The 10,850-nt window shown below is 42.1% G+C and overlaps 1 protein-coding gene across 1 annotated transcript in view; it reads left to right on the plus strand.

Moving 5' to 3' along the window:
* Positions 1-10,850, plus strand: part of TSPAN7 (tetraspanin 7) — an 82,302-nt gene that overhangs the window by 41,225 nt on the left and 30,227 nt on the right. The window lies entirely within an intron of this gene.

Genomic DNA, 10,850 nt, shown 5'->3' on the forward strand with positions numbered 1-10,850 from the left:
CAAAGGAACCCCCCCCCCTTTTTTTCCTTTAGTTTTAGAAATAGGCTTATTTTTCCAATGGAAAATATACTCACATTCTTAAGAAGCATAAAAAAGATAACATGACCTTGACAACTCTTAGGAGGCTGGAGAAAGGGTGGGTGTGTATGTGGGGAGTTAGCAGGTCCTAGGGGTTTGTTCCCGGGACTGCAGCAACTCCTGGGCCTTTAATGGCTTTAGTGTAAAAGTACTATTTTTTCTTTACAAGGAGAGGGTCCTCCCCGCCCCCCCGCCACTCCACTGCTGCCGCTTTTGCAGCCTATTTAAGGGCACTTTTGTAGCTCCAGCCTCCTAGGATAAATTTTGGGGGAGTATAAATAATTATTTCCCATGTTTTTTCTCTTTTTGAGTAGACAAACAATATGAAATCTTATATATAAGAAGAGATTTTAAAAACAGAAACAAAAAAACCCCTACAGTAAATGAATGAGTACTTATAAAAGGGTGGACTGGGACATTAACCTTAGAATCTTATTTAATATTAATGTGTTCTGAGTGGCACAAAGCCTAAATACTAGAGTCCGAGGATTCCCTATATTCATAAAATGGTGAAGTGCAAACTAAGTCCTCCAAAGATAAGAAAGCAAGTAAAGAACATTAATCAGTAACCAAGTTACATTACAGACAGACAAGAACTTCTACTACCTAAGAGTTTCTATCTAGTGGCTGGTGTCTTGAGAGGGAGAGCAGGAAGGTCCCCAAGATTAAGAGTTCTTGGCAGCTGCTGGGAAGTTCCTGTAATCCCTGTCAGGTTCAGCCTGCTACACGTAGCTGGGGCCTCTAGCAAAGTGAAATATGCCCCATTTTTAAACAAATTAAACTAAACAACAAAGACACAAAACAACAATTAACAGAGACACTCTATGAACATTTATAGGGGTGCACAACCTACAGACAAGACTTAATAAACCATAGTCCTTTCCATGGATTTTTCAGAAGATGTTTTTTAGTGCCAAGGACTTAGAGCTAGAATGCAGCCCAGAGGGCTCCTGGGTGGGATGGCTAGTGAACACCCACAACCAGCCTATTGTTCACAGGTCTCATCATGTTCTGCTCTCCATAATAAATATTGACTGGCATCCAGGGTTGTCTTGGCTAAAATTTGCCAGCCCCAAAAAGTCATGTGATAGTTTTCAGACAAGGCATTAAGGAGTCCTTTTGTTAATGTACTGTTAGCCCCATTTTCTTTAACACTTTTCCTTATTTCTTTAAAGGTATTAAAGGAGAGCGGCTCATGAATTCTATTACCTTGCTGATCTTGCATAACTGGGCAAGCCAAAAGCTCTCCTCCTAACATGGCTGCTTGACACAGGACCCCATAACTGAGGATCTAGTTCAGCGGTTCTCAACCTGTGGGTCGCGGAGGCAGGAGGATTGGGAACAATTTTCTCCAGTGGCGGGGTTTAGGTATTACAGGCTCTGCAGGCTCTGCTTCAGGAGGATGGGGTGGTAGTAAATCCTCCTGTTGCTCTGTAGGCTTTTGATCTTCAATATGAAGTGGGCATAATGCAGCGCGAACAAGAGCCCACATAGTTAGTGATGATAAGGGCACTCATTTTCCCTGGGCCTCATTTCTCTTTAAATTCCTGCCCACTTGTTCCCATAGATTAAGGTCTAGCGTTCCAGCATCAGGAAACCAAGGATTATAAATCATAATAATTTTCAATAAGCTTTTTAGTTCTTCTGTAATAGAGGTACCACCTGCTTTTAATAACTGTTTCAGCACTGTGTTATATTGCTGCTGTCCTGTGGACAACTGTTGTCCCATTATGAAACCTTAGTTGAGAAAGAATTCCCTCGAACTTGGAAATCCCAAGCGGGCTCCAATCACTTACTGCACAGTTACTTTCATTTTCTTCCTCTTCGTTTTCGAGGGTTCCGCTGCGTTTCGTTGCATTCCTGGCTTCCTCACATGGGGGTCACCACCTTCCCAGGGCTGACCAGCAGACTCTGAGCAATGGATGAACAGATTACTCTGACACAGGTTTCTATGAAGGAGAGGGCTAAGGGACTGTTTTACTTTAGTAGTAAAAGCAGGCCTGTTCGCCTGCCTCATTGGCTTTTTATTGTAATAACAGCTTGAACTAAAATTAAGCTCTAGACACAATCCTCAGGGTAAGTATGCTTGAGAAAGCACATGCTTCTACAAGGTCGGGTCTTTAAAAACTAAACAGAGATTCTAGCAAAACATCCTGGGGGATCAAACTTGTTTGGAAAAGTCAAGGTAGGGGCTGCTTCCTTCAGCAAGTTCCCCTCAGAGGCCCCCGACCTTTCAGAGGATCCTCCTTGCAGACATTCCAACCAAGTCCCGTGCTTCCCCACAGGTAATTACTGTGCTTAAATGACTGTGGGGAGGCTGACTTATGGAGTAATCCTGGTCACATATATGAGGGCCCATTTATGACTATGAACATGGTTCCAGAGAGACTGCACCAAACATGGCCTTTTCATCCTGGGAACAATTGTCATGGCATTTCTGTTTTTAAAAATCTGTAGTCCTCTTTTACTGAACAGGGAAAGTGCCCTTATCTGTGTGTGGTATGGCCAGGCACATACTACCTATCTGTGGAGGCTTCTATGTGAATGTCATGCAGGTTGACTTAAGTAGCACAATAAAAACCTCTGCGTGCTAGGTTTTATTATCTGCCTTAGTCCTCTATGTTTCATCTCAGGTCTGTATTAGAGCCATTTATTAGAGTATTAGGGGCCCAGTGCACGAATTTGTGCACTTTAAAAGAAACTGTGGGATGCAAGGCTGCTGTGTGCACAGGGGCGGGTCTTGGCCCATCCTCCACACCCCAGCTTGGCCCTTCCTGCTGCAGCCCCCCAGGTCCCCTGTCTGCTGGCAGCCCCTCTCCCACCACCGCCGCCACTCCCATGCCCCGCTTGTACCCACTGAAAGCATGGAGTGATTGAGGCTGGCGCCAGCAGCAGGTGCAAGTGGGGCTGGCATTGTCAGCGGGTGCGAGTGGCTGATGCTGCACCAATCTCCCCTCAGGAGCAGAGAGAGGTGGAGAAGCCCTCAGGGGCGATCAGGGCTGGCAGCTGCTGCTCATACCTGCTGATGGCACTGAGCAATTGGGGCCGGCGCTGGGTGCTGGCAGCGGGTGCGAGTGCCAGGCGGGACTGTGGCACATGTGGGAACAAAGAATTTTCAGTAACCACCAGAGGCTTGCCCTGATGACAGACCGGCGCCCGCCTTTGTCTGGCGCCCTCACTTACCTACTCCACCATCCCTCTGCGGCTGACGCCTGCCATGTTCCAGGCTCTGCAGCCTGCTGCCAATGCCTGCCATGTTCCACACGCACCTCCTGGTGGTCAGCACACATCATAGTGACCGGTTGTTCAGTTGTTCTGCCTTTTGGTCTATTTGCATATTGGGATTTTATATGTATATAGATATTTAGGTTTGTTTTGTAAATCTGACATATGAGATATGTCTAGAAACTGAGATCTGTATTGAGAAATTTCTGCCTATTTATTTTAGAAATCAGTCATGTAGCTTAGTATTGGCCTAACGTTGACAATGTGTATTCCTACTCTGAAGTTTTAAATTTTGACCAGAGGCCAACTTGTTTATAAATTTACTTGAATACAGAAACTAAGTAAATAGTTTCAGATGCTCAAAAATTATAAGCAGCCTGTTCTCTGCCTATTTGTTTAAGGAAATGTATCTTCCACAGGGCATTGATATGTGGAACAGGATTTATCAGAATCATGGTAGGGACTGTCATTCAGTGTGTGAAGGGGTTTGGAAAAAGAATCAAAACTCTAGTGAGATACTCAAGTGTTGTCCATGGCTCTTTTGTTTGGGGCTCTTACAGCTTGAAATGGAGAGTCAGTCCTTCTCTCTTCCTTAGCCACCATCCTCTGCTGAAATTAATAGCTCTGAAATTGTTTCTTCTCCCTAATTTAGGTACCCCATTGCTTCCCTTGCCTACTTTTCTATATCACCTGACTAGTGGTTTTTGTGAGATGCAGGGAGAGGGAAGTTAATAGTGAGAGAAATATCGGGAGCACATCCTGCATGTTGCCAGGTAAACACGAGAACTGCTGACCTAAGGAAATTAGTACAATGTGAATTGTATTGCATTTTTACAGCCATTTTTAACGGCCAAGGAGTTTTAGGTCTTAGGTCGTCTTTGGGTGTGGGCTAAGAAGCATTGATATAGTGAAGAATTATGCCATGTACTTCAAATACTTTTCCCTTTGCTATATTTATTTTCTTTTTGTTTATAAATTATTAATTTTATTCGAGTGACATTGGTTAATAAGATTATATAGGTTTCAAGTGTACAATTCTATGATGTATCATCTGTATATTGCATTGTGTGCCCACCACCCAAAGTCACACAACAGTAAAATACAGAGTGGGACTCTAATCCCTTCTCTAAAACACTAGTTGTATGTCCTTTCCAGGTGAGGTGGGTTATGGGTCTGTGTAGCTACCCCATTGCAAACTTCAGGGGTGCTGTGCAGGCCTTAGTTTTTGAACAGTAACCCATGAAGTTCATTGCAGGCTTCCTATTTCTGGCAAATAATTCAATTACTCATTTTCAGATAAATATTTAAAATTCCCTACTGGCAGCCCCACTAATTTATATGTACTTGCTAATTAGGGAAAACGTTTTTGCACATGGGTACCCTAATCTCAGACAGGTCACATTTGAGCCAAATAGTACAAAAACCTCTCATTGTTACTGATTAGAATAGCTTAAGCAGAGAGAGGTGGAGAAGCCCTCAGGGGCGATCAGGGCTGGCAGCTGCTGCTCATACCTGCTGATGGCACTGAGCAATTGGGGCCGGCGCTGGGTGCTGGCAGCGGGTGCGAGTGCCAGGCGGGACTGTGGCACATGTGGGAACAAAGAATTTTCAGTAACCACCAGAGGCTTGCCCTGATGACAGACCGGCGCCCGCCTTTGTCTGGCGCCCTCACTTACCTACTCCACCATCCCTCTGCGGCTGACGCCTGCCATGTTCCAGGCTCTGCAGCCTGCTGCCAATGCCTGCCATGTTCCACACGCACCTCCTGGTGGTCAGCACACATCATAGTGACCGGTTGTTCAGTTGTTCTGCCTTTTGGTCTATTTGCATATTGGGATTTTATATGTATATAGATATTTAGGTTTGTTTTGTAAATCTGACATATGAGATATGTCTAGAAACTGAGATCTGTATTGAGAAATTTCTGCCTATTTATTTTAGAAATCAGTCATGTAGCTTAGTATTGGCCTAACGTTGACAATGTGTATTCCTACTCTGAAGTTTTAAATTTTGACCAGAGGCCAACTTGTTTATAAATTTACTTGAATACAGAAACTAAGTAAATAGTTTCAGATGCTCAAAAATTATAAGCAGCCTGTTCTCTGCCTATTTGTTTAAGGAAATGTATCTTCCACAGGGCATTGATATGTGGAACAGGATTTATCAGAATCATGGTAGGGACTGTCATTCAGTGTGTGAAGGGGTTTGGAAAAAGAATCAAAACTCTAGTGAGATACTCAAGTGTTGTCCATGGCTCTTTTGTTTGGGGCTCTTACAGCTTGAAATGGAGAGTCAGTCCTTCTCTCTTCCTTAGCCACCATCCTCTGCTGAAATTAATAGCTCTGAAATTGTTTCTTCTCCCTAATTTAGGTACCCCATTGCTTCCCTTGCCTACTTTTCTATATCACCTGACTAGTGGTTTTTGTGAGATGCAGGGAGAGGGAAGTTAATAGTGAGAGAAATATCGGGAGCACATCCTGCATGTTGCCAGGTAAACACGAGAACTGCTGACCTAAGGAAATTAGTACAATGTGAATTGTATTGCATTTTTACAGCCATTTTTAACGGCCAAGGAGTTTTAGGTCTTAGGTCGTCTTTGGGTGTGGGCTAAGAAGCATTGATATAGTGAAGAATTATGCCATGTACTTCAAATACTTTTCCCTTTGCTATATTTATTTTCTTTTTGTTTATAAATTATTAATTTTATTCGAGTGACATTGGTTAATAAGATTATATAGGTTTCAAGTGTACAATTCTATGATGTATCATCTGTATATTGCATTGTGTGCCCACCACCCAAAATCACACAACAGTAAAATACAGAGTGGGACTCTAATCCCTTCTCTAAAACACTAGTTGTATGTCCTTTCCAGGTGAGGTGGGTTATGGGTCTGTGTAGCTACCCCATTGCAAACTTCAGGGGTGCTGTGCAGGCCTTAGTTTTTGAACAGTAACCCATGAAGTTCATTGCAGGCTTCCTATTTCTGGCAAATAATTCAATTACTCATTTTCAGATAAATATTTAAAATTCCCTACTGGCAGCCCCACTAATTTATATGTACTTGCTAATTAGGGAAAACGTTTTTGCACATGGGTACCCTAATCTCAGACAGGTCACATTTGAGCCAAATAGTACAAAAACCTCTCATTGTTACTGATTAGAATAGCTTAAGTGTATCTGGTCTCTCTACTCTTTAATAAGTCAAACCACTTAGCAGTAGGACAAAAGCTATTGTTTTACTTTTCCCTTGCTCAAATTGTTTCATAACCATTACTCTGATTTTGAGTGAATATTAATCCTTCTTTCCTCATAAAGAGACATTTAAAACTGCAAATTGCCATTTATTTCAAACAGTTGTCCTTGTTCACAAACAAATTTCTTACACTCAGGATTAGAGAGGCCACTCAGCAAATCCTGAAGGTAATTTTTGGTTGACAATTAGCACAAAGAGTAGAACATCATGAAAAGAGTTGGAACTCTAGCCCTGAGGCCATCATGTTGAGCAGAAGTGAAAGATGATACCAATAGTAGAGGACAGTGCTGAGGCACCTGGTGGGACGGGCCAGGCTGTGCCCCTTGTGACTAGCAGAGCTGGTATGAGGGCGAGGCAGTGACTTTTTCCAGTACATTCTCTAATAAAACTATGGTCCTACTGAAGAAGCACCACAGGACAAATTGCTGAGATGTCACAAAACATGTGGGTATAAGAAATTACTCCTTCATAATCCAGGTTTGCTGTTTCATCCTGACTTTCTGGGAGGTTTTTCCCTTAGCTGGGAACTTCCTGTGTTGTGGTAGGATTTTAGCTTACTGCTGCTTTTAGTATCCTGCAAATTGGCCGTTGAGTATTCTTACCAACAAAATTCCTTCCTGTAAAATTCCTAATGTGCTGTTTTTAATTCATATGGCCTGTGAGTGTCCATGAATACAGTTATTCTGATGTTGCTTTAACCTTGTGTACCATAGCACATATTTCCTTCCTCTTAGACTCCTTCCTCATTTGACTTCGTTTTACATGCTCAAGGCCATGTACATATCTAAGAGATACATAATCTTATGGCTTTGGTCCTAGATTTAAAAATGTCATGGCAGTCATTGTTTCATGTCCATTTTGGGTACCTTGGGTAGCCCAGTTCAGCAGAGCTTGGTTTCCTTCCTGTGTTGCTTAGTTATTATTGGAGATGTTGAACTCAGTTTTTCCTTCCCGGTGCCTCTTGAAACACAGCCATCTTTCCTCACAGGAGAGCAAACCCCTGCTGATAGGAAATCTTTCTGTGTGCACATATACACAGCAGTTTGCCAGCATGGATGGCTGCCAATGGTTTTCTCTAATAGCAAAAAGTTTGTTTTCCCTGGATGGTAGTGCTGTGCCACACAGATGGCCTATGACACAGTAGGCTCCTCATTGATGGAAGCTTCTTTGTGGAGAAGTGCCTCTGGTGTGTCAAGTGATGCAAAAAAAAATGTTTTCATGTTGTAGTGATTTGGGGCTTATTATGAAGCAGAAGATGTGTCAAGATTAAGGTATGCTGTAGGCCCCTCAAGAGGTAATAGATTTTTCCCAGGCCCAGGAGGGCTGGCTGGCTATTATGGCAGACCTGGAGCTCCCAAGAGTACCATGAAGCCCCCCACCCCCATTCTTGAATGGTCTATTGAAGGAAAATGTTAGGGATTTTCTACTAAATGTCCTGACTTTGTAGGGCATGACATGAATCTCTGGTTAACTCTGTGAAGGGGAAAGAAGGGAAGCTCCCTACAGGTATAACACCTTAGGGAGTAATACCTCTCTTCCCACTAACTCCCTAATTCTGGAAATATGGTGTAGCCTTTTATCTTCTGTCCATTTTAATTGCAATTGTGTCTACTTATTACCTTAACTTTATGTGACATACTCTCTCAAAAACACTAAGCATGCACTCTAGGGTACAATCTGATTGCTACCCATGAACAACTTTTTCAACACAGTAGAGAAAAGCAGAATGCTAGATTAAATCACTTACACCTAAAGATGGATTGCTATTATATTGCCTGTTAAAGATATTTGTCTTTTGCCCTGGCAAGTTTTGCTAAGTAGTGAGAGCATTGGCCTGCGGAACTGAAGGGTCATGGGTTTGATTCCAGTGAAAAGCACATGTCTCAGTTGCAGGTCCTGGTTGGGGTGGGGTGCAGACCATTGGCAGCCAGTTGATGTGTCTCTCACATCGATGTCTCTCTCTCTCTCTCCTTCTCCTCCTCCCTCTCTCTCCTCTCTCTCTCTCCCTCCCTCCCCCCCTCCCTCTCTCTGTCTCTCCCCCTCCCTTCCATTCTCTATAAAAAAAAACAATAGAAAAATATCCTCAGGTGTACTTTTCTCTCTTAAAATACTATAATTTTAATACAAAATATGCCTTTCAAAGTGAAATTTCAGGGACTCTGACATATATATGAGAAATAATGATTAGAGCAAGAGCACACCTCATACCTCTCCAATGACATTAAGTTGGAGACATCTGCTGGTGAGGAGACTGATTCTGCTTTGGAGGTTAAATGGCAGTGGTGAGGAATAAATTTATTGAGTACTTTCTAAATTTTAGGCATAGTATGAAGCACTTTATCTGTAATTAATTCAATCTTTGCAATACTTCCATGAGATAAGCATGGTATCCCTACTTGACACATGAGATAAGGGAAGCTTTGCCCAAGGTTCCACCCAAGGTTAGGTAGACACAGGAGCTAGATTTTGCATCTGGTCATAAGTCTTCATGCCAAAGAAGATTTGTGAGTAAGTTCTTGGCCTTAGAGACAAGTGCACAACCTTCCCAATGAGAGGTCCGAAGTAGTTTCCAGTGTGATTGATGCTCAGAGTGTAGCCCTCTCTAAGTATTTATACTGTCTGCAGTTCTAAAGAGAGGCTTTGAACTTTCTCAAGTAAAAGTTTGTTCCTTTGAGATGTTCGTTGGAGTTGAAGAACAAAGAAAATTGCATGACCCAAGTTGAATTTTAAAGGATAGGTAGAATATTGAAAGATGGGAAGGAGTGTTTTTCAGGTTTGACAAACTGTATGAGCAAATGTATAGAGCTGACACTTTTTATTCAAACAAATAAAAAAGAGTATACAAAAAAGGTCACAATGGGGACATTTTTAGCAATGTGATTGGTTGGTAAGACTCAGGAAATAGTACTTAATAGTAAAACATGAAATTGAGATTTGATCTATAATAAACTAGTTTCTCCAATTTTACTAAGGAAAACAAAATTGTTGGTATGGAAGCTTGGCATGAAAGGAAAGAAATCAGTGACAAGGGAACAAAGCAGAGGTTAAGGAGGAAAAATTTGGAATTTAAACCATTTTGCTTTGGTGGTAATGAATGAAAGATAATGAGAAGGAAGGGCAGAAAGGCTGATATCATTGCTATAAAAGACCAATAGGGTAACTCGCCAGAGTTCATAGCATCCCATGAATTATCTGTGCTTCTCTCATTCCAACAGTATGAACTTTGCTCTTAGTGTAGGAAGAATAGCTCCAGTGAGTATGATAAAATTAGTGGAGCTCAAACTACCCCTCTGTTCTCAGTAAACTATGCACAGGAGAGAGATTTTGATTCAATAGAGTGATGTATAGACTAAAATTATTCTGAGTCACATGTTTTTGAGACCATTTTGCTGAGAAGTGCTGATGCTTCTGACCTTGAGTTTAAGAAACATCAGCACTGTTGTTCTTGTGACATTCTGTGATGTTCAATTTTTTTTTCAACCTGTATGACTGGATGACAGTTATTGGGAATAGGGAGAAGGCACACTAACATAAAAATAAATCTTCATACAGCATAGTGTACCTTGGTTGCTCAGTAATTTAATGAGTGTCCCTTTTGACTTGTATATTTTGAATTTTCTTAATGATTTTTGAATTTCTAAATAAATTAAATATTGTCACTATAAACAGGTCTGATAAATCTACCCATTTCCCAGAAACTCTTTCATACCCTTCTCTGTACTACAAGAATGTCAAACTCATGGCCAATGGGCTGTAAGCGGGCCACAATGAATATTTTTGTGGCCCAGCCAATATAATGGTATGTTAGAAATGTTTTAATAAAAATTTTGTAACTTAATTTTTATAATATCCTGTTGTACATAATCTGTATATATAAAAGGCTAACATGCTAAGTATCTGACCAGTCACTATGACATGCACTGACCACCAGGGGGCAGAAGATCAACACAGGAACTGCCATGATGCACACAGAGAAATGGCACCACAGACCTGGCACCCACAAAGCAACACTTGGCTTGCCCCAAGTGGGACACAGGGGCTGCCACCACCACAGACCAACACCCCACCAAATCACAGCTGACGCTGCCAAGACCCCATGGTGCAAAATGCGGCCCACAGCCCAGCCCAGCCCAGAAATGGCGGCTGTAGGCGCTGGGTAATGACCTCACGTAGCAACGCCCAGCTTCCTCTCCCTAGTGACTAGTCTCCTTGGAGTTTCTTCAGCCCAGGAACACGACTTGCTTTATAGCCAGGTGCAAACATTTCACACTTTAACCAAATGTCTGTGAAGCA

This window comes from Myotis brandtii, unplaced genomic scaffold, assembly GCF_000412655.1.
Source record: "Myotis brandtii unplaced genomic scaffold, ASM41265v1 scaffold657, whole genome shotgun sequence".
In the NCBI taxonomy this organism is placed as follows: domain Eukaryota; kingdom Metazoa; phylum Chordata; class Mammalia; order Chiroptera; family Vespertilionidae; genus Myotis; species Myotis brandtii.